Source organism: Sceloporus undulatus, chromosome 2, assembly GCF_019175285.1.
Source record: "Sceloporus undulatus isolate JIND9_A2432 ecotype Alabama chromosome 2, SceUnd_v1.1, whole genome shotgun sequence".
NCBI classification, from domain to species: domain Eukaryota; kingdom Metazoa; phylum Chordata; class Lepidosauria; order Squamata; family Phrynosomatidae; genus Sceloporus; species Sceloporus undulatus.
In genome coordinates, this window is record NC_056523.1 from 28,643,077 (window position 1) to 28,666,820 (window position 23,744).

At 40.8% G+C, this 23,744-nt stretch overlaps 1 protein-coding gene and 1 long non-coding RNA gene across 3 annotated transcripts in view; one reads left to right on the forward strand and one right to left on the reverse strand.

The window, feature by feature from the left end:
* Positions 1-898: 898 nt before the first annotated feature.
* LOC121923643 lies at positions 899-19,721 on the reverse strand. Its single transcript, XR_006102422.1, has 5 exons — positions 19,334-19,721; positions 17,103-17,221; positions 9,315-9,429; positions 8,428-8,528; positions 899-6,603 (listed from the first exon to the last, which is right to left on the reverse strand). It is a non-coding gene; the product is annotated as an uncharacterized LOC121923643 (long non-coding RNA).
* Positions 19,722-21,806: 2,085 nt separating this feature from the next.
* C2H3orf14 (chromosome 2 C3orf14 homolog) overlaps positions 21,807-23,744 on the forward strand; it is a 31,844-nt gene continuing 29,906 nt past the window's right edge. The window contains exon 1 of one of the 2 annotated variants that reach the window (XM_042454272.1): positions 21,807-21,960. The gene's annotated coding sequence lies outside the window, so the exon portion shown is untranslated. The remainder of the gene's footprint in view (positions 21,961-23,744) is intronic. The other variant, XM_042454273.1, reaches the window with a different exon arrangement.

The following is a 23,744-nucleotide window of genomic DNA, read 5'->3' on the forward strand; positions in this document are numbered from 1 at the left end:
CCAACATCTGGTGAGCTGCATTTTGCATCCTTGCAACAGAAATATATAATCAGATACACTCACCTGCAGAGAAAAGGGTGCTAAGGACCCAGATGGCAAAGAAATACAAAGTATTTCTCTCCTCTTGTCTCGATCCCACCTCAAAGAATCAACATCACACAGAATTTAGGACAATGTTCAGGAGTTGTTGACAGTTATGATTGGTGATTTGCATGTAAGCAGGGCATCCCATTTTAGTCAAAACTTTAAATAAACTATACAAGTTGTTGACCCTTTTGGAGGGATAAGGCTCAGCACCCTGGATTGATCCTTTTAAGTCAGAGCCTAGAATGGACATCAGCATTTCATCACCTTTTCCAAAAGTCTATGCAACTTTAGAATATGAAGTGCAGCAGAAATACGTCTAAACTGAACACAGGTCTATAGTGGAACATCTATGGAAGAACCAGAAGTATTGCTCTCCTTTTTGCTGTGCAATAAAGCTCTTTTTAAACAACTTCATCCAATTCATTTGATTCATTTCCTTGAAAGTATTTCAGTACATTTTATTAAAACATATGCATTCTTTGCCCATGTCCAAAATTACACAAAACATAAGCCTCTTTCACTATACAGATTCCTTACCTTTGCATTCCTCTGAGTTCCAGATACTGTTAGGACTACTTTGTGCTCTGCAAATTCTACAAGTGCCACACAAAAAGGCATTATTAACATTTTGAAAATTACATCAGAAGTCTTTAAAGACTTAGCCATGTTAGTATGGAAAATCAGTATGCACCTTTGAGACTAACTGAAAGAAGCTGGTAGCACGAGCATCTGAGGAAGTAGGCTTATCTACAAAAGCTCATCCTACCAGCTTCTTTATTTCAGTTATTCTCAAAGGTGGTATAAGATCCCTTTGCATGCTGATTAGAAGTCTTTAGCATTGTTATTCCATACCCTACAGAGGTGGAAGTCAGATTTTCCAGTGTCTGCACTCATCCTTCCTCATCCGTGTGAAGCGTTAACATTCCATATAAAATCATTGTTTGCCACCTTGCTCCAAAACACACTTGTGTGATCAGGCACAAACTGTTTCTTAATCTAATGATAACTACCTGCTATATTGTACTACCTGCTTGCAAAGAGTTTTCAATGATACTTTTCCCCCTTATCAGTTGATTGTTCCAAAACCGATATTCAGAGTTGGAGACCTTGCCTTAAAACGATTGTTTAAAGACTATAATGCCCATTATAGAAAGCTTTGTATTGGCTCCTTCAATTTGGACATTAGAAGTCATTCTTTACCTAGGTACTTGACTTTTCAACTAATTTTATAGCCAATAAGATTATTTAAGTGGTTGAAATCCTCACCTCAGTGGCTGATGGCAATTATTGTTTTTCACAATTACTGCAAAGGCTTTTTGATGTTTATTTCTTTAACCTTAACAGCCTGGTACTGCAATTTAGTATAGAAAATGTTACTTACATTATAGCAGCCTCAGAATGGAGCTGTTCTCTGACAGTTAAATTCAGGAAAGTTAGAATTGAAAGAGAAGTTCATATGCTACCTCATACCAATTGCTACTCTGAGCGTGAGTCAAAAGACATTTACGGCCCTGCTTGAGGGAGTTATTTTGATTTCCCTGTGACCTTCCACATCTGTATCAGGGCCATTACAAAAACATCACTCTGATCATTATGGTATATAATGATGTTATTCCAAAAAGGAAGTGATGTTCAGAGTGATAACTCTCAGTTCACACTTCCATCTATTGAATTAATAGATTCTGCCTACAATAACAGTAGTTTATTATTTATGTCTCAATTCATTTCTAAATGCACACAAAACTGCACAGAGTGTAAGCACAAACCATATAGTACATACATAAAGGTACAACTAAGAACCAATTTCAAAAAGCAATAACAAAGTACGTACAATATGACCAGTTCTTTTTAAAAATGCATAAAAGCAGCAAGAATAAAACAGGTTACTCTCTGAAATGGGCAGCAATAAAACTTAGTGTTAGGTATTAAAATTCTGCTGAAATAAAAGCATCTTCGATTTTTTGATGAAAGGCTCACAAAGTGATGGTCTGCTATATTTACACAATTACCACCAAAAATCTATTTCTATATCTTCCTATAGAGCCTTCTATCCTCTAAGGCTCTATCCTGATCCCCCCTCACCTGCAGAGTGATTCTAAAACTGCCTCTCAAAATCTCAAATGTTTAAGAATTATATAATTTTTTTCTACAGCTTATTCAGCAAGAAAACATATTACGAATACAGTACTACAGAACTCTGAAATATTATAAAGGATTCTGCTGAATGATCTAAGGCAGTGCTACTCAAAGTGGTGGTTCAGGGACCACTGCCAGTCCCTGAAGAGTTCCAAAGAAGCAATTGTAATAATGGGCAGAAATATGGAAACACCTGCATCAAACTAACTTTCTCACTTTTCTTCATGAAAGTTTCTACCACATCAAAGAACCTATAACATTCACAGTTGGATACAACCAATTACTGCAGTATCAATTCTGTCCTTTTATCTACTTGGGCAACATTAATTATACATCCAAAGAGTGCCTATTGCACTATCACTGAGTGCTTGCTTGTTTTTACACCTCTGATCCTGGTATATAACATGTTGGTTGGAATCCTGTTGGTGGCATACACAGTGTAAGCTCCTGTTATGCTTGCATGTTATCATTTATGGCCCTTTATGGAACCATCTCTGCATGTACAACCCATCTTTCAGTTGCTTTAAGAGTGCCCCTGTAGTCATTTAATGGCAGGGGGATTCAGAAGGCGACATGGTTGCGTCCAACCATATTTCACTAGTCATCCTCATGGACCACCTTTGTCCATCCACTAAAAGAAACATAACTGGATAATGCCCAAGCATCCCCTGCCCTTCTATAGGCAATAACTCATGATTGGTAGCATTCTGGCTGCTGAAAGGTGGACATGCACAGGAATGGGTAAAGACTGGGTTGTGCATGGTGGAGCTTTACATACCTCCAAGCTAATGAAGGATTGTCTTCAAATGTTATCATCTGCTAACACTGCCCTGCTGCCATTTGTACATAGGCAAAACAAGATTTTCACAAATTAAAAAGGCATTACTCCTAAATAGATGGATTGTCTCTTCCAAGGTATTTATTGACATAACTCAGCTTGTTATGACTGTTCATCACTTTTAAGTGAGAGGCACTCACTTCCCCTTCCTTTGATTGTACGTTATAAACATTAGCGCTGCACATAATAATTGCTCCCTTTTACAAAGCTTTTCCTTTCCTTTTGGACTCACTCAATATATTTTTCCTTTTCTTTCTCTATACACTGAGGTTACATATATCTATATCTACCCCCTTGGATCACTGTACATTTATCCATCTGATAGTGGGTGCTGCCCCATAAATGGTGTATCATAATATCAAAGTGTTAGACTTCAAGGTGCATTGTCACAAAACTTCTGTTCTCTCTTTTAAGGTTGTTCAAAGCTGAGCAATCCAGCTAATAATTAATAAAATGCATACTACAGGAAACTATAAACAATATGGTTTAATGAAAATAGTAGCTTATAATTTGATGTGATGTGAATCAAATTTACATGTCCTTCAACTATCCTGATTAATACTCCAACATCCCACTTTTTAAGTTGCTTTTAAAATGTTCCAGTTTCTTCCTCCTTCTCCCATTTTCTCACTTTGTCCCCAGCTTACTTCCGTTGCTACAAACTAAGCTCAAAGTGCACAAATAGTATGCACTCAATTAACTCTGCAAAGGGAGAGGAGCGAAGAGGATAGAATCTTGCTCTTCCCAATCGATTCAGGAAAAAGCAAACTGCTGCAGCCTCTTCTAGCTTGTGTGTTCTTCATCATTAATAATTTTCACCATCTTGACTTCCCTCTGATGTTCCTTGGCCACATGTGTCCCGTTTTCATCTGTGAAATGTTGGAAGGTATAAATTAAAATAAAAATGCTTTACTTTTAAACTGTGTGTCTATGTGCCTTATTCTGTAAAGGGCCTTGTAGACTTTTTGTTAATTTTATTTCTAGAGTCTAAAGGTTAAATATTAATCTATCAGCTCATTAAACAGAACTATCTCACAGAAATCAGCAAAAGAAAGACATGGATTTGTGTATATGTCAGGAGGCCAAACCATTGGTTCCTATAGCAAAACCAGTTACACAGAGGTCATGGTGAGCCTACCTGTGGCAAAGTGAAGATACAGTGAACCCTACTGACACTAGAGGTTAGTAGATGAATGTCATGAGGGACCCCAACACAAAGGCAAAGGCTGAAAAGCACAAAGCCTCAGAGGATGACAAAGATCATAGAGCTGACTGAAGCTGAAACAAGAAAGGCAGCTGGAGAAGGTTATGAGAAAGCAGCTCACATCAAGGACTAGCCCACAAATCAAAAGACAAGGATTGGGAAACAACAGAAGAGAGTCACTCAAAGACCAGAATATTTATAGCAATCCTTAGGGTTCAGTGAGAGAGTGAGCTGTTCTGGCTGACTGAGAAGGTACTGCATTACACTGCTATACGCCAAGAGTTGCTGAAGATTTAGAACCACATAATCACAAAATTGGAAAGGACTACAGGGAACATCTACTCCAATACCCTGCAAATGCAGGAATACACCACTAAAACAACATCTCACCTCCCCAAAAAACCTGCCATCTAGCCTGTTAAAAAAAAAAGTCCACCACCCCCTGAGGCAATCTGTTCTACTGTCAAACAGCTCTTAAATTCAAGACTTTCTTCCTAATATTTAAGGAGAACTCTTTGCTTATAATTTCAATCCATTAGTTTGTGTTCCAGTCTCTGAAGCAGCAGTAATCTTCTGTTTCATCTTCTACATGACATCCCTTTAGAAGCAAAGGGAGTTTGCATCACCTATCAGATAAAGATGGCCATCATATCACCTTCCAGTCTTCTCTTCTGGAAGTTGAACATACTCAGATCCCTAAGCTAAGTTTTCAGGCCTTCAGCCATCTTGGTTCCACCATGTCACTAACCTTCTTGCACTGTGATACCTTTATTGGCCAACCAAAATGGACAATATACTTGTTGCAAGCTTCTGAAGATCCACTGATGGGTTTTTGTTTGCATTTGTTAAATGGCCAACACAGCTACTTGTCTTCTTGGACTGTGGTGACCAGAACTGGACAGAGTATTCGAGGTATGTTCTGATGAAAGCAGAATAGAGTGGTACTACTACTGTCTTTGATCTGGACACTATGCTCCTAATGATACAGCCAAGAACTGCACCTTTTTGGCCACCACATTATACTTTTGATTCATTTTTAAGTTGTGGTCTATAAAGGCCCCTGGATCCTTTCCACATTATTGCTTTCAAGTCAGGTTGTCACTCAACCTATATTTTTGCATTTCATTTTTCTTGCCTAGACACAGTACCTTACATTTATCCCTGATGAAATTCATTTTGTAAGTTTTGGCCAAGCTGTCCAATCTGTCTAGGTCACTTTGAATTCTGATCCTGTTCTCTGGGGGTTTTGCTACCACCACCACCAAATTTGATGTCATCTGCAAATTTGGGAACCATGCCCTCATCTAAGTCATTTATAAAGATGCTGAACAGCACAGGCTCATGACAGAAACCTAAAGTTATCCTACTAGTCACTCCTCTCCAAGATGAAGAGCTATTGGCAATCAACTTCCAGATTCAGACAGTCAACAAGTTATAAATCTACCTAACAATAGCACTGCCTAGCCCACCAGTCAACAGTTTTCCTCTACAAATTTCATGGAGGACTCTGTCAAAAGGCTTATTAAAAACAAGATCTACCATGTCTGAGTAACTCTATAAACAAAGAGAAATAAGATTGGTTTAACTTGCCTTTTAAACAGGTTTTTGAGAAATTCATGTTGGCTGTTAGTAATCTATGTTTATGCAATGCACTTACTACAACTTAAGAGCCCAAATAAATAAGAATGGCTACCTGTGACCTCACAGAACAGGGGTATAAATGGCATTGATAAAAGTGATTTCTTGTATATGTATCCAACAAGATGTTTCAGTGAACAAAATCAATTCACTCTGTTTGTGGGTGTGCTTTTAACCTTACTCTATAGTACCTTAGCAGCAGAAAAAGATTACTATATCCCCAGAAATACTCCCAGAAACCTCAGAGAAGTGGATCTTATATACATACACACAAACATACATACAGAGAGCTACCATACACACACACACACACGGGAGGGGAAGGATGTTATTCTGCTATGGGATTTAATACTAAAAGACCAATCCTATACACTCTTGTGTGGTATATGTAAGATGAACCCAATAAAGATTATTACATTACATGGCATTACATTTCCCCATCCACATTTCCCCACATTTTTTAATGACACTGTTGCAAGTGTTATATTTCCACACTACTCCTGCCAGCCAATGTCTTGTACATATTTGTGACATCTTCTTGATTGGGAAAGTTCCAAAGTCCAAAACAGAACTGTGTGCTGGCTTCTTAAAAACTTTATTTATAAAACTTCTTTTTCACACATTTGCGGTTGCAATCTCAGCCTGGATTAGAAATTCGAATACATCTTGTTTGTGTGCTCCACAGCACAACTGGATTCTCCTAGCAAAGAAAAATAAAATAAAAGTAGGTTCTGAAATAGCACCCCAGCAGTGGAAAAATGAGTAAGGGTTTGGAATTAGTCTCCTCAACTATGGAGAAATGGCAAAAAGTCCCCAAAGAGAATTCTTCACCATTGTGCTCCAATTGCAGTCAAGCACAGTCTATGATGAAAAATATTATCTTGCTATAAAAAAGAAATTGAGAGACTGAGGACGTCTACTGGGAATGCCTCACCCAATCTGACTTCCTACCACTTCTACACTGGAAATAAAGGGCGAATGATGTCTGGGGAACTCTCTTGAGCACTACACTCAGCAAATGTCCACAATACACCTGCCAGGAACCATCTGAGCCCTAATCAGGATACATGCAAAAGGGATCTTTTGCACAAGGAAAAAGAAACAGAACAGAACATGGTTTACTGATTTGAGAGGAAAGGGCAAAGAACCCTGGAATTACATCAATAAGAAAATACTGCAGCAGCAGCAGCAGCAGCAGCATGAGAAAAGCTCTGCTTCTAGCTGATAAGATCCAACCTCTATTCCATTATAAAAGTCTGGTATAAAAAAGATCACAGTGTATTCCTTGGGACAAAGGGGAGGCATATGTAAAGAGAAGCGTTCTTTCAAATATCAAGGTCCCAAGCCAGGTAGGGCTTTAAATATTACAATCTCCTTGAATTCAGACTAGAAATACATTGACAACCAGGAGGTCTTTAAGCATAGGTTGGCTGGGCATCCTTTAGAACTGCTGTAATTGTGTATTCCTATAAGGCAGGGGGTTTGACTAGATGGCCCTTGCAGTTCCTCCTAATTCTAAAATTCTATCATTGTGCATCTGGCTATGGGGAACTAACCAGACATTTTCATAATTTTTACACATGCATATGTCCATAACAGAATTCCAGTCATTATCTTATTTCAAAAGTATTTGAAAACCCCAGAGATATCTCAGTCTCTGGGCGTGGTTACTGGTAACTTTTGTAGAACATTTTTGTTTTGGATTAGCTTTGGAAAAAAATTCCCTCGCTTTATTGGTTGCGGCACACATTACAGAACAGTTCAGGGGTAATCAGGGCTATTTCTTACATGTTTTAAGGAGGTGCTGTGCCACTTTATCCTCAAGAAACCTTTCAGGAATAGGAGGTTAACAGGACATGACTTACTGTTCACTCCTTGTTGGGGGGGAGGCCTATTCTGGACCTAAAATGGCCTGGGAAGGCAAAAAACAAACAAACAAAAAACAAAACAAACAAACAAAAAACAACCCTGCAAATTATTAAAAACCACAACTGGAAACTTCTAATGAAATGTTCTTCCCATACATGTAAAGGATGAAGAAAGGGTATTTCTTAGGCCAAAGCTTTGCATACTCAGTCTAATCTCACCATTCACACTTTATTGTGACAAGCAAAAAAATTAAAAATAAGAGGACCAGAAATAGAAAAGAAACAAATTTCTGGAAAGTGCCTGTTTTTATTCTTTTCTTGGTTTCTCTGTTGTTTTCCCAAAAACAACACAATGCATTTCAGAAAGTTCTTCCCCAGAGGACAGTGATATTAATATGTGCACTGTCAGTATTTGAGAAGTTTTGTTTAACTTTGTTTTTAATGGTTTCCCTGTTTTTTTTATTCTCCTGGCATCTGAACTTTACTGATCTGGGTCTATAATGCAACTTATTTATTCTGTTAATATCCTATGCTTACCTTTAAAACAAGAAACTGAAAAAAGAAACTCCACTCCTTGCTGAGAAAGGAGGAAGCGTAATGTAAGAAGGCAAGCAGACTTTTGAAACATCATTTTTGAAAAACATTAAACAGCTTACACTGGTCTTCCAGGGGTTTCCCATCCAACACAGCTCATTTCTAACTCTACTTAGCTTCAACACAGGTACAAAATCAGGCACCCCACCAACCATTCACCATGCTATGTGATACAAGCAGATGAAAATATGCATTACTAATATGTATATGCATTATATATACAGATGAGAAATCTACCTTTCTCACATATATTTACATATATGTAAAAAGATTAATGGATATGCCTTGAAAATGCAATGCCTTTATTTCTTGGGGAACAACCAAAAACTTCCTATAGAAGACATATACACATTAGAAACCCTCTTTTTTAAAGTGGCATATGGCACCAATTGGCATTGATAAATGAAAGCACATAACAATAAAATGTGCTGTGCTAAATGCTAGTAAAAATGACAAACTGAAATACTATCACCATAAAAAGAGCAGTGGTAGGTACCATATTACAAGCCAAGATGATATATCATGCATTATATACTTAAACATTTTATTTCACTTGCCTGTAATTATTTGTATACATCTGAAAATACTGGTCCGTGACATCTTTTTCAGAATACAATCAACAGAGTTGAATATCAATGCTGTGGCAGTTTAAAGCAATTTTTGATTGTTAGTTGTGTTTAAGTGCCACCTAGTGTTAAAATTAACCAATTTCTCTTTAAAAGATATTAATATAAAAAACGTAGACAAGCACAACAGGGCTGGCAATTTCCAGTTAAAAACCTTTTAAAGTAAACAGTCTCATTAGTTTAGGCTATTTTGAAAATCTATTTTTTCAAAATGTGGCTATCATATATCTTGCAGTCTGTAGGAAATATATCAGAAACATAATGAATGTATGATTGAAATTCATTTCATGTGATACAGTGGCATTAACATATCTGTAACTTACTTGGACATTAAGTAGTATTAGCAGTGGTTATTACTTGGATGGAAGACCACCAACAAATACCAGGCTTTATTGCAGAGGAAGGAACTGGCAAAGCCACCTCTTGAGTATTCCTTGCCTAAGGAAACATTATGAAATTTATGGTGTTGCCATAAGTCAACAGGTGATTTGAAAGCATGTATACACACATTTAAATGTTTGGAGACAATACTGGGGAAGAAAGAAAACCTGTACAGTTTCTGGTGGAAAGAAAATGAAAAAGAAACAATTATGTTCTTATCTTATTGAAATAAATTGAACTTACAGCATTTATCTTCTAAATGAATTTAGGCAAACACATTTTTGCTATTACAAAGATGGAAACAATAGTTAGTTTATTACAGTAAAAAAGACTAAGGTGTTTAATAATAATAATAATAATAATAATAATAATAATAATAATAAAATCTTTATTTCTATACCGCTTTTCCTGGGAGATCAAAGTGGTTTACAAGTTCAAAGACAGATATACATCACAACAATTTACAATCTAAAATACAATCAGAAATACATTTAATTAAAACATCATATAAAAACAGTTTAGAATATTAGAATCACAAACTGAACATCCTAAATACACTTCACATTAGAGGATAGGGGAATAGGAGGATAACTTTCTCTGTGAAGGGTCAGAAGGGTATGCCAAGTGGAACAGATGAGTTTTCAACGTTTTCTTAAAGGTATCTAAGGAGGAACTGAGACAAATCTCTTCAGGGAGTTTATTCCAATATGTAGGAGCTACAGATGTAAATGCTCGTTGGTGAGTTAAGACAATCTCACCCTAGGATATTCAAGTAGGTATTTGCCTGTTGTTCTGAGAGTGCGGGGCGGATTATGTAGGGAGAGGCGTTCCCTCAAGTAACTCGGGCCCAAGCCATATAGGGCTTTATAGGTAACAACCAACACTTTGTATTGAGCCCGGAAGCTAATTGGCAGCCAGTGAAGAGATCTTAGTACTGGAGCTATATGGCCCGACCTTGAGGTCCCAGTGACCAATCTGGCTGCAGCGTTTTGAACTAGTTGAAGCTTCTGAACCTGGTACAAAGGTAACCCCATGTAGAGCGCGTTACAGAAATCCAAGTGAGAGGTTACCAGTGCGTGTACTACTGTTTCAAGATCCTTTTGGTCCAGACAGGGGCGCAGCTGGCGTATCAGCCAAAGCTGGTACCAAGCACTCCTGGCCATCGCATCCACTTGGGATGATAACTGTAGGGATGAGTCCAGGAGTACTCCCAAATTGCGAACTTTGTCCTTTAGGGGAAGTGTGACCCCGTCCAGGACTGGATGATAAATTTCTCTGTCTGGATCTGGGGTACCTATCACGAGTACCTCTGTTTTCTCTGGATTCAGCTTGAGTTTGTTTTCCTCCATCCAGCCCATCACTGACGCCAGACAGGCATCCAGAGGAGAGAAGCTATCCTTAGTCACTGTGTCAGTCGGAGACATGGAGAGATAAATCTGGGTGTCATCAGCATACTGATAACACCGTGCTCCATGTCTCCAGATGATCTCTCCCAGAGGCTTCATGTAAATATTAAACAGCATGGGGGACAGGATAGCGCCCTGAGGGACACCAGATGTCAGCTCTCTTTTACGAGAGCAATAGTTTCCCAGCCTCACCATCTGGAACCTTCCCGAGAGGTAGGACCAGAGCCACTGGAGCGCAGTGCCGCCGATACCCAACTCCCTCAGGCGTTCCAGAAGGATACTATGGTCTATGGTATCGAAGGTCGCTGAGATGTCCAAGAGCACCAACAGGGTCACACTTCCCCTGTCGATGCTCAGACGGAGGTCATCGACTAAGGCAACCATGGCAGTGTCAACTCCGAACCCCGTCCTGAAGCCAGTTTGAAATAATCAGTTTCATCCAAGACGGCTTGGAGGTGGAAGGCGACTGCCCTCTCAATCACCTTATATTGTTTAAAGTGCTGTGGCATGATCAAATGTTCTTATGATGTAAGATATCATAGCTTATATTTACATATCAGATGCATGATACATTACTCCCACTGACAAATAATTATACTCATGCTTATGTGACTGAATTTATGAAATGGAAAAAGTATAAACAACAATAACTTTAAATATGGACATCTGACAGTGAAGTAGACTTGAATTGATTGATTTGGACTCAGCTCACTTCAATAACTTCACTTGGACTTGACTCAGCGATAATGACACACTGACTCAACTTGACTCGTGACTTGTCTATTTTTAGCAACCAACTTCCTGGCCTAACTTCATCTAGAAACATTATGAAATGGAAAATGGTTTTCCTCCTTTGAACAGCCCTTCTATCTTACTGCTTTTTGTCTGCCAGTCACATAACCAAAATGGTACTTTACATCTGCTGCACAGGAAGCTCCCACCTCCTGTAGGTCCTCACCTCAAGGCCATAGCCTAAGATCTTTGCTGTTTCTGCCAAGAAATGTATCCCATGTTGTGGGACCAAGTCTTCTGCTGCTTTTAGAGAAAGCTTTAGGAGGCTCCTCCAATGTATAGTGGAGACAAACCTCCCTCACCTTACCTCAAGCCTAGAGTGCAGGGCACATTTCTCTGAAAGGAACAGCAAATGTGCCTTTGTTCCTATACTACCTACAGAAGACAAAGACAAACCTGCTGTTGAATTCTTATTTGGCTGATGCGGCAGCAAACAAGGCCAAGGCGATTTTAGGCTGCATCAATAGAAGTATAGTGTCTAGATCAAGGGAAGTAATAGTGCCACTCTATTCTGCTCTGGTCAGGCCCCACCTGGAATATTGTGTTCAGTTCTGGGCACCACAATTCAAAAAGGACATTGAGAAACTGGAGCGTGTCCAGAGGAGGGCGACTAAAATGGTGAAAGGTCTGGAAACCTTGCCTTATGAGGAACGACTCAGGGATGTTTAGCCTGGAGAAGAGAAGGTTAAGAGGTGATATGATAGCCCTGTTTAAATATTTGAAGGGATGTCATATTGAGGAGGGAGCAAGCTTGTTTTCTGCTGCTCCAGAGACTAGGACCCGAAGCAATGGATGCAAGCTACAGGAAAAGAGATTCCACCTCAACATTAGGAGGAACTTCCTGACAGTAAGGGCTGTTCGACAATGGAACAAACTGCCCCGGAGTGTAGTGGAGTCTCCTTCCTTGGAGGTCTTCAAGCAGAGGCTGGATGGCCATCTGTCGGGGATGCTTTGATTGGGATTTCCTGCATGGCAGGGGGTTGGACTGGATGGCCCTTGTGGTCTCTTCCAACTCTATGATTCTATGATTCTATGTTTAATGTTGGGATCCATCTTTCATGTTTTGTTTTGTTTTTATTTCAGGGATGGCTATCTTGAAGTTAGAGACCAAAGCTATAATCCCACATTCTCCAGATGTCTTGATTTGGCACGGACAGTCCTGATTAATCCTCATTGTCCCACTTTTTTCAATTGCTTTCAAAATGTCCCAGTTTCTTTCTCCTCTTCCTCCCCCTCTTTGTATTTGGCTTACTTCAGTTGCTCCAAATTGCATTCAAAGTACAAAGTAGTTTACATTAAATTAGCTCACTAATGGGTAGAGGACAAGAAGGGGGTAGGATCTTGCCCTTTTTTTTGGAACGTAGGCAAGAGCAAAGTCTGTCCTAACTTATATTTTCTTTCTCATTAATAACTTTTGTCACCTTGGTCACAATCTGATGTTGCTCAGTTTTACACATCCCCATTTCCAAATGTGAAAAAGTTGGAGGGTATGGAATCCTGTTGGTGCACCACACTAGCGGTCACACTTTTACCATAGTCACAGCAAACAATGGCAAGGCAAGGCAAGGCAAGGCAGACTAAATCTACTCATTTCAAGCCTGTTTGTCAATGCCATGCTTCCTTCTTGCCGGCAGTGGTTGTATCCTATTGCCTCCCTCTAGACCAGTATACACTTGTCCCTCCACATTAGCTGGGGTTAGGGGCACAGGACCACCATGAATGTGGGAAAACTGCAAATAACAAAAACACTATGCTTTTACCTGATAGAATACCTCTCTAGGAATCTCTAGGTCCTCCAATGCAACTCTGTGGTCAACATCTGCCAGACGTTGACTACAGAATTGTGCTGGAGGAGCTACAAATACCTAGTGGAGTCTCTAGGTCCTTTGGTGCAACTTTGGGTCAAAGTCCTCTGAATTCCTGTCTTGAGGCAGTAATGGACTGGATGAGGGAAAACCGACTCAAATTGAATCCAAGTAAGACAGAGGTACTTGCTATAGGGACCCCAAATCTGGGAATGGAGATATGTCAGCCAGTTCTGGATGGTGTCACACTTCTCCTGAAGGATTCTGTCCGCAGCTTGGGGGTGCTCCTCAACTCGTTGCTTCAGCTGACAGCTCTGGTGGATGCGACTGTCAGGAGCTCCTGTTATCAGCTTCAGCTGATACTCCAGCTGCGCCCATTTCTGGAGTCGGGAGTCCTAGAAACAGTAGTACATGCTCTGGTAACCTCTTATCTCAACTTCTGTAACGCATGGGGCTACCCTCTTGCCAAGTTCAGAAACTTCAATTGGTATAAAATATGGCAGCCAGATTGATTGGAAGTTCTTCAAGTACTGATCATATAACACCAGTCTTGAAATCCCTCCACTGACTGGCTGCCTATTAGTTTCCAGGCACAGTACAAAGTGTTGATTATTACCTTTAAAGCCCTACATGGTTTGGGTCCTGACTACTTACAGGAGCACTTTCTCCCATATTGTCTGCCCAGCCCCTTATGGTCCTCTGGGAAGAATTTACTTCAGTCTAAAAAATCCAGATTGTCTACCATTTCCCAGAGGGCCTTCTCCACTGCTGCTCCAAGGCTATGGAATGACCTACCGAAGGAGATCTGCCACATTACCACCCTGGCGGCCTTTAAAAAGGCTAAGATGGATCTTTTCCGGCAGGCCTTTCCAAAACTAGCCTTTCCTCCCTGAACACAATGCAGCTTATTGCCTCCTATTATAGAGTCCTTATATTTTTTCCCAACTTTGTTGATCCTATCATCATAATGTTTTTATATTGTAAATAATTTAACTTAGTTTTATAATCAGGGATGGGCGGCTGGGTGGGGGATTAATTTTAACTACATTTGATGTATAATACACTGTTTTTAGATGTTGCAACCTGCCTTGATTCCCCATGAAAAGGCGGGCTATAAATTATTGTTATTATTATTATTAAAATTGACCATAGAGTTGTGCTTGAGGGCCTAGATATTCCTAGAGTGAACAGATTAATAAAATCCATTGGTATAGCACATCAACAACCATGGGTCCTGGGAGACTGAAGCATTCTCCCCAGCCCATGGATTTTGTAATGGTGCCATATCATATGTCCAGTCTGTGTCCATTTAAACTGTGAATGTTTTAACTGATCTTGATTGTCTGTTAATTGTTGTTGTTTCCTGTCTCAATCCATGGGAGAGGTGGGTAAGAAATATTATACACACACACACACACACACACACACACACACACACTACATTCTATGAACGTAGGCCACCAGACTGTGTATTTTACATGGGTACATCTCACTGAAATCAATTGTCTTATTTACTTATAATATTTATTTATAATACTTTTTATTTGTTTATACAATAAAATCCACAAGCAGTATTCCTTTTTGGGGGGCAACTCCAAAGCATGAAATACAACACCGTCCTGATTTTTCTCCTGTATGACCCTTTTTCCCTGATGAAGAAGCCAGTGAAGTTTCAAAAGCTTGCATAATGTATTTTATGCTTTGGAGTTGGCCCAAAAAAAGGTATCCCTCCTTGTGGATTTGGGATTTTGTTGTGTTTCTCTGCACAGCCAACTCAGCTAATACTTGTATATTTGTTTGATATAGCAAATGTGTTTAGGGATTAGATGTCAGTCACCCTACTGTAAGACAGGAAGCAACAAAGGCTCACGAGAGAAAAGGCTAATACAGGGCAAAAGCTTACATCTACCACAGACAAGAGGATCATCCTTTCATAGTTAACAAGAGTTGATAAAAACAATTTTTCATCATAGTGCATTTTACAGACTTTTGAAGCTACAAATAACACAGTCCCCCAGATGAGAGTTCTATCTATGAGGAAAGATCCAGTTTCAGAATTTGAGTCTATCTGGCACCATAAAGCTGTCCTCTTTAGTCTGATCTCTGCAGATAAAATAGTCCACAAGCCTTGTTCTTCCCCATTGATCCAGACAATATTCCTCTATGATGGTGCAGCCAGCCAAGGATCAGCAGTCTATAGGCCAAAGTGCTGAGTGGCAATCCCTTAATTTCTGTTTCATCAATAAGATTGCTCTATGCCAATAGCTAAAACTGTGTTTTAATGTGTTATTTAAAGATTTACTCACCACTGCTGCATCACAGGCCAGCCAGGTATGTCCCTAGTGCTTTTCACCCTGGCATAGTTTTAGGACTGCAGGAAATGTCTCAAAAAGAAGACAGAGGTTGTTTCTTTTTAAGAATCAATGACATATCTGACAGTGAAGTAGCATACAACTCATAGCTTTGACAGCATACTGGGCACCACTGGTGGAAAAGATTTCTCACCTCGGGTTCTCAGACTCTGTTCTTGATTGGTTTAGATCTTATTTGTCAGACAGATCTTTTGCAGTGGTCACGGGTGGTCAGATGTCATCCTCTGTTCCCCTATCCGTTGGAGTTCCCCAGGGCTCTGTTCTGGGTCCCCTTCTGTTTTCTCTCTACACATTGTCCCTAGAAAAACTCATTAGTTCTTTTGGTTTTTTTTACCATTTGTACGCTGATGACACTCAGCTGTATCTTTCCACCCATGACCTTTCTCCAAGTCTTGAACAGCAAGTTTCATCTTGTCTTACAGCTGTCTCTCAGTGGATGTGGCATCAACGCTTGAAGCTCAATATGTCCAAAATGGAGCTTCTCGCTTTTCCACCTAAGTCTACTCTTCAACACTTCTTTTCTGTTTCTGTTGATGACATTTCTATTCGACCAGTCCAGGAAGCCCGTAGTCTTGGTTTTATTTTTCATTCTTCTCTGTCATGTATCCCCCAGATCCAGAGCACAGCCAAGGCTTGTAGATTTTTTTTTTATACAATATTGCCAAAATCCGACCATATCTCTCTGCCTCTACTGCCAAGATTCTAGTCCATGCCCTAGTGGTATCACAACTTGATTTCTGTAACATCCTTCTGGCTGGGCTTCCTCTTTCTCACCTCTGTCCTTTAATTTCTGTCCAGCATTCAGCTGCACCCATTATTACATCCGCCCACTGCTCCGACCATATCTCTCCTTTGTTGGCATCCCTGTTTATCAGACCTTCTCTCTCCTCACCTTCCCATTCATGCCCTCCATTCTGGTAGTCAAGGTCTGCTGTCTCAGCCCAGGATTTTCACTACCCCATCCCAGATTTATCTCTTTTCACTTGCTGCCCCTCACTCCTGGAACCTCCTTCCCCCACGAGCCGCATGGCTCATCACTTCTTTAACCAGTTTCAAAACTGAGTTGAAGACCATCCTGTTCAGAGAAGCATTCCCAGGCACTGCGTGACTATTATTTGCTATTTGATGCTTTTAATTTGTTGCCTGTTTTATTGAACCCTTATCTGTATTGTTATGTATTATTTATATGTATTATGCTATTATTTCTTAGATTGTACGCCATGGGCAGGTTTACTCGTATCTATTTTAGTGTTTGTATGTACAATCTACAGTGCTATATAAATACTGTAAAGCATAATAATAATAATAATAATAATAATAATAATAATAATAATAATAATAATAATAATTCTCACCTGCAACACCCCATCTCTGTTCTTGAGGATTTGGGGAACCGTTTGGAGTATACTGTGGTACTAGGGGAAGGAGAGAGATCTCTGGTGCAAACTAACATTTGCATGCATCTGGATGTTACCTGTGGTATGAAACAGAGAAAGTGGCATGTTTTGCAACAAAGGCTTTTCTTCTAACCTTAGAGTTGTGGAGGGCAGAGATGGAGTTATATAATTACAATTTTCTATCTCAAGAACTGTTCCCATTTTAAGAGTTCATACATTACACCATCCTTAACATTCACATATTGTGCGATAGATAGATCAACCTATGCTAGTTTGGCGATGTGAGTGTAGACAGAATTTTCCATGAGATGCTTCTACTCAAAATAAAATTATCTTCCTGTTACAAGTACTATGTGGTTCCTCTCTCCTCTTCTTGATCACTCATTTACAGCTTTGGCACTAATTGTCCGAATGCATGCTTAGTTCTACAAGCGTGGTTGAAGCCATTCAGATTTTTTTTATAATTTATGATCTACAACACTGTGAGCCACTACCGTCCTAGGGGGTGATTAACTGCACGCTATAATTGTTATTATAACTTTCAAAACACTGCATATGTACAGAAATTAAGCAGTAAGACAACTCCTATCTCTAGACTCACAGTATAATAGATATGATCTAAAAGGGAAGGGGAGGGAGAAGGAAAGCAACCACTGGGCAGTTGTTCCTTCTCTGGATAATGAACAATGGATTGGTCTCCACTCTGCCATCATGATCTTTTGGGATGCAGGGGATTCAGCTTCTCAGTGGCAAAGGCCTAAATATGCCTTCCTTCAACTATACTTTGTTGTTGTCATTTCTGACTTATGGCAACCCTAAGGCGAACCAATCATGGGTTTGTCTTGGCAACATTTATTCAGAGGGGCTTTGCCATTATCTTTGTCTGAGGCTGAGAGAATGTGACTTCACATAGGGTTTCCATGCCTAAGCAGGGGTTTGAACCCTTGTCTCCAGAGTCACAGTCCAGGTCTCACACTACTACACCACACTGGTCATTGATTCATTTTAAGGTGTATGTGCCAAGCTTACACTGACCTCTCCAAACACTAAGTGACATATCTCTCAAATAAGCACATTTTTGCAGTCAACATACTTTCAAGCAGTAGGTGGTTTGTTGTTGTTGTTGTTGTGTGCCTTCGAGTTGTTTCCGACTTATGGCGACCCTAAGGTGACCCTATTGCAGGACTTTCTTTGCAAGATCTGTTCAGAGGCGGTTTGCCTTTGCCTTCCTCTGAGGCTGAGAGAGTGTGTGACTTGCCTAATGTCACCCAGTGGGATTACATGGCTGAGCAGGGATTCAAACCCTGGTCTCCAGAGCCTTACTCTAACATTCAAACCACTATGCCACTTCTGTGTAGAGGATGAGTATGAAACACAAATTCACAGGGCTGTCCCTTCCGCTCCACTGTTTACAATTCACAGTGATACAAATGGTAAAAGATATGAGAACAGTAATAAACAGCATCCATCAGAAAACACAAATCTAGCAAAGAAAAATTCACAAAGGGAAAGCCCATTTTAAAGATACTTTCTTACAATTCTAGATATGCATTAAGGAGAATTAACATGTGCTGTCATTATTGTAAACATATATGACTGACATTTAAAATGTTGGTTCCCTTCTAGGGTGAAAGCATCGATAAGCATAGCTATAATAAAGAAAACAAGTTGAGTCTCTCTTATATGGAACTCCAAAATATTCTGAAAATCAAAACTCTTGTCGTGGGTGACTGAGATAGAGACACCTTTGCTTTCTAATGAATAGTTCAATGCACACAGACTTCCACTCATGCATAAATTATTTTCAAATATTGTATAAAATTACATTAAGGCTATGTGTATAAAATGTATATGAAACATAAATGAATGTTGCCTTTAGACCTGGGTCCCATTTCCATGATATCTCATTATGTAAGCATATACAAATACAGGTATTCCAAAATCCTGCCCCCCCCCCCCCCAAAAAAAAATCCAAAACCATAAACACTTCTGACCCCAAGCATTTTGGATAAGGGAGACTCAACCTTTAACACAATCTCCATTAACCAGGAAGTCGGACTTATTCAATTATACAGTACTTGAATAAGTACTGTATAGTAGATTGGGTTCTGCGATTGCTCTCTTGTAACTGAGCTTAGAACTGCCTTTCAACATAAGGCTAGGCATATTTAATCAAAAGTCACACTTACTAATTGCAACCTTGGTTAGGCAGGCACCCAAGCCTAGATATGAAAGGCGGTGTGTGACCATTCCTGGCATGGTTTTATGTGGCATCATATATTAACAGCTATCTCGCTTTTTTGAGTGCCAGTCATCATGTAGCCAAAATAGCATCATCCACGCACAAGAAGGGAGTGTCAGTCAACTCACTGGAACCCCATTTTGCAAAAACTGGAAAAAAAAACAGAAAAAGAGGGGAAGAAACCTCCAAAAAAGCGTAAAGGGACTTGACTACAGCTGCATCTGCTTGGTTTTGTTGTGTGCTTCCAAGTCATTTTTGACCTATGGCAATCCTAAGGCAAACCTATCATAAGGTTTTCTTGGCACTTTTCTCCAGGCAGCTGTGTGTGTGTGTATGTGTGTGAGGCTGAGAGAGTGTGACTTGCCCAAGGTCACCCAGTGGATTTTTATGCTCGAATGAAGATTTGAACCCTGGTCTCCAGAGTTGTAGAATCAATGCAGTTTTACTCTCCTTTAACTGCCATGGCTCAATGCCATGGAATTCTAGGATTTGTAGTTTTGCAAGCTATTTGGCCGCCTCTGTCAGAGAGCCCTGGTGCCACAACAAATTTCAAATCCCAGGATTCCACATAGGATGGAGCAACGATGGTTAAAGCAGTGTCAAGCTGCATTAATTCTACAGCAGCTTAGGTCTGGCGACCACAGAATGTTAACTATGAAGGTGACATGAGGAAACCAGAGTAGAAGGTGGGATGGAATGGAATATCCTGAAGCCCTTTTATATTACACAACCGTAGCACTATGATTCTCCTTTAACTGTGCTGCTTCCATCCTACAGAATCCTGAAGTTTGTAGTTTAGGGAAAGGTATTTGAAACTCCAAGCCAGAAAGTTCCCCTGGCCTAGAGCCTCCTTATGCTACAAATCCCAGGATGCAACCATGGCAAATGAAGTGGAAACACAGTGATATAATTGCACCATGTCAAAGAGACCCACACGTTCCTTTGGTTGCAGGACCTAGTAGTAAGTGCAAAGGGCAGTCTCAGTTCTCCAACTTTTGTTGTTGTTGATGATGATGCCTTCAAGTCATTTCCAACTTAGGGTGATCCTATCATGGGGTTTTCTTGGCAAGTTTCTTCAGAAGGGTTTTGCCACAGCCATCCTCTGAGGCTGAGAGAGTCATAGTCCAACACTCTATGCCACACTGCCAGGCAGTATAAATCCAAATCAGTGCCACCCATGAACAACAGCTAAGTACAGTATCACCTTTCTCTGGAGAACCCCATTGTTTACAGAACCATAAAAATGGTTGGAGGGCAACCATAAAAAAAATAGCCCTAAGACCTAAATATACTATACTTACTGGGCACATAAATAATGCAGTTTGACACTGCTTTAACTGCCATGGCCCAATGCTACAGAAACCTGGCATTTGGTGTTTGTTATGGCACTAAAGCTCTCTGGCAGACAAATGGATATCCTATCATATCCTATCAATTTGTTGTTGTATGCCTTGTTGTACAGTGACCCTAAGGCGAACCTATCGTGGTTTTTGTGGCAAGAGTTGTTCAAAGGGTTTGCCATTGCCTTCCCCTGAGGCTGTGAGAGTGTGACTTGCCCAAGATCACCCAGTGGCCTCACACTCAAACCACTACACCACACTATTATGAACAAGACCGGCTATACCGGTTTGCACCCTTAATAGAAATACATGCTTATTTCACCTCCCACACTCACTGTTTTGGGGAAACGCCCCAAGGTACTGAACTACAAACTTCTAAGGTCCAAAACACACTGCAGAAATAATCCAGGTTGAGACCGCTTTAACTGCCCTGTGGCTCAATGCTAGGGAATTCTAGGAACTGCAGTTTTGTGAGGCATTTAGCCTTCTGTCAGAAGAAACTACAATTCCCAGGATTCCCTAGCACTGAGCCAGGACAGTCTCAACCTGGATTATTTTTGCAGTGTGTTTTGGACCCAAGATAACAAAAGCAGAGGGAAGTGGAACAACTGTACATTTCGATATTATTGCTGCTATTTGGGAAATTTTATTGTGGGGTGTAAAAAATGTCATTGCCTGCCCTGAAGACTATTATATAGCTTTCAGGGCAGCCAATGCCATTTACACCCCCAATAAAAGTTCCCAAATAGGAGCAATAATATCAAACTCTCTGTGTGTGTGTCTGTGTGTGTGTATAGGTTTTCCAGACAAAGGAGGAAGTTGGGAGTTTGCAGTACTGTCCTTTCACAGAATGACTAAATGGAAAGCACAGAAAAGTTGCGACAAAAATATAAACCAGTCGCTAGTCTGCCCTCAAACTCGAATTTTTAAACCCCGCCCCCCGCGCTTCAGTTAAATTTCAACGGTTTCTAACGGTTCAATCTGTAAGCCCCGCCCCCTTTCGTAGTTCGACGCGCGCAGAACGCAGCATCAGCCCCTCCCCCAGTGTAAACCACGCCCCTTAAAAGCGGGATGGACCAATGGGAAGGTTCCAGAGAGGGGTCGTTCTCTTCCCCCCCCCTTCCCATCCCGGTAACGCAAGAAGATGTAACGAGGCTGGCTATTGGACCATCTCTCCAGCGCGGAATGGAGTAAGGAAGAGAGGCAGTGGTTGTTGCTACCCTGGGTGATGGAGGTAGCTATTATCTGCCCCCCTCCCGCGAGTTTTCTTTGATTGCTCCCCCCATTATAGAGTGGTACGGTCCTGTTGCCCACTTGCTTAGCCGAAGCCCCCCCCGCTCCTTCTCTTTTTGGTCTCGCCCGCGCGAACCCTTTTTATTCTAATGGATTCTTTTCCTTTCTAAAGGCGGCTCCTGCTTCGAATGCGCTTGGAACCTTCCTTCCCCTTTCGCTCCCATAATGGAACGTTCCACAGGGACTGTTTGAAAGGAAGGCGGGAGAGTCCATTCCCAAGTGCGGGGGGGAGGGGGGAAAGAAAGGAGACATGGGTCCGAAACACACTCCAGAAATAACCCAGTCATTAACAGCCCTGCTCAGGTCTTGCAAACTTAATAAAAGCTATTATTATTATTATTATTATTAACTCTCTCCATTTGGAATGAAGTCTCCCTCTTTTCCTACTGGTTTCTACCTTTCCAAGCATTGCTGTCATCGACATGATGATCTTCTCTTTTAGGACTCCAGTTTTGTTTTGGTCAGGCCGCCTTTAAACACACACACACACACACACACCTTCTCATATCGTCAGTAGGAACCATGTCCTCTTCACTGTCCTTCTCCATTGTTCCAGGCCCACTGTTTAGTAACTGCATGCTGTCAACAACGCCTTCATTTCTCCTACAACTCTGTCATTCTTTTCGTTGAGAAACGAGCCATGTGTCCAAAGGAGAGTGACTGAAATGGTTGGAAACCATGAAGCCCTATGAGGAAATACTTAAGGAGGCTAGGGGGATGTTTAGCCTGGAGAAGAGAATTTAACAGGGGTATGATAGCCCTGTTTAAATACTTGAAGGGATGTCATATTGAGGAGGGAGCTAGCTTGTTTTCTGCTGCTCCAGAGACTAGGACCCGAAGCAATGGATGCAAGCTGCAGGAAAAGAGATTCCACCTCAACATTAGGAGGAACTTCCTGACAGTAAGGGCTGTTCGACAGTGGAACACACTCCTTCCTTGGAGTGTAGTGGAGTCTCCTTCCTTGGAGGCCATCTGTCGGGGATGCTTTGAGTGTGATTTCCTGCATGGCAGAATGGGGTTGGACTGGATGGCTCTTATGGTCTCTTCCAACTACGATTCTATCTTTCTCTCTTTATCCATACGAAGCTGCTCCTCTCTACTTGCTTCTCTTTTTCCTCATCCATCTCTCAACTCCCGCTTGTGTCTTCTCTTTACTTGTCCTCTGTGCCTCTTCTCTCTCTCTCTCTCTCTCTCTCTCTCTCTGCAGGAGATCTTCCCTTTCGTGCTTGCAGTACATGAGGCAGTGCAGCACTGGTTTCCTCTTCCTGCCCTTCCCTGCCTCTCTCCCATTCCTTGCTGTCCATGGTGCTGCATGCTCCTCATCCCCACACCCAACCACCAAAAACGAAAAACTCTGGCAAAGACAGCAGGGAAGGCAGCAGATTGAGGAGAATACACAGCAAACAAAAATCTGTTGTTGTTGTTGTTGTTGTTGTTGTTAGCTGCCTCCAAGTCAACCTTGACTCATGGCGACCCTGGGAGTGAGACGTCTCTAAGTCCCCCGATCCTCTCCCTCTCTACTTAGGTCTTGCAGGCTCAGTAGCACGGTCTCCCTTATTGAGTCTATCTGGCATGCCCTCTACAAGCATAGTTGTCTTTTCTAAGGAGTCATACAAAAATACTATCCCCTATATCAGTGCTATCTGATGTTGGGGACCAGCAGTTATTTTACCCAGTGAGCCAGTGATTGATACCATATTTGTGGTATCAGTCACTGGCTAGAAT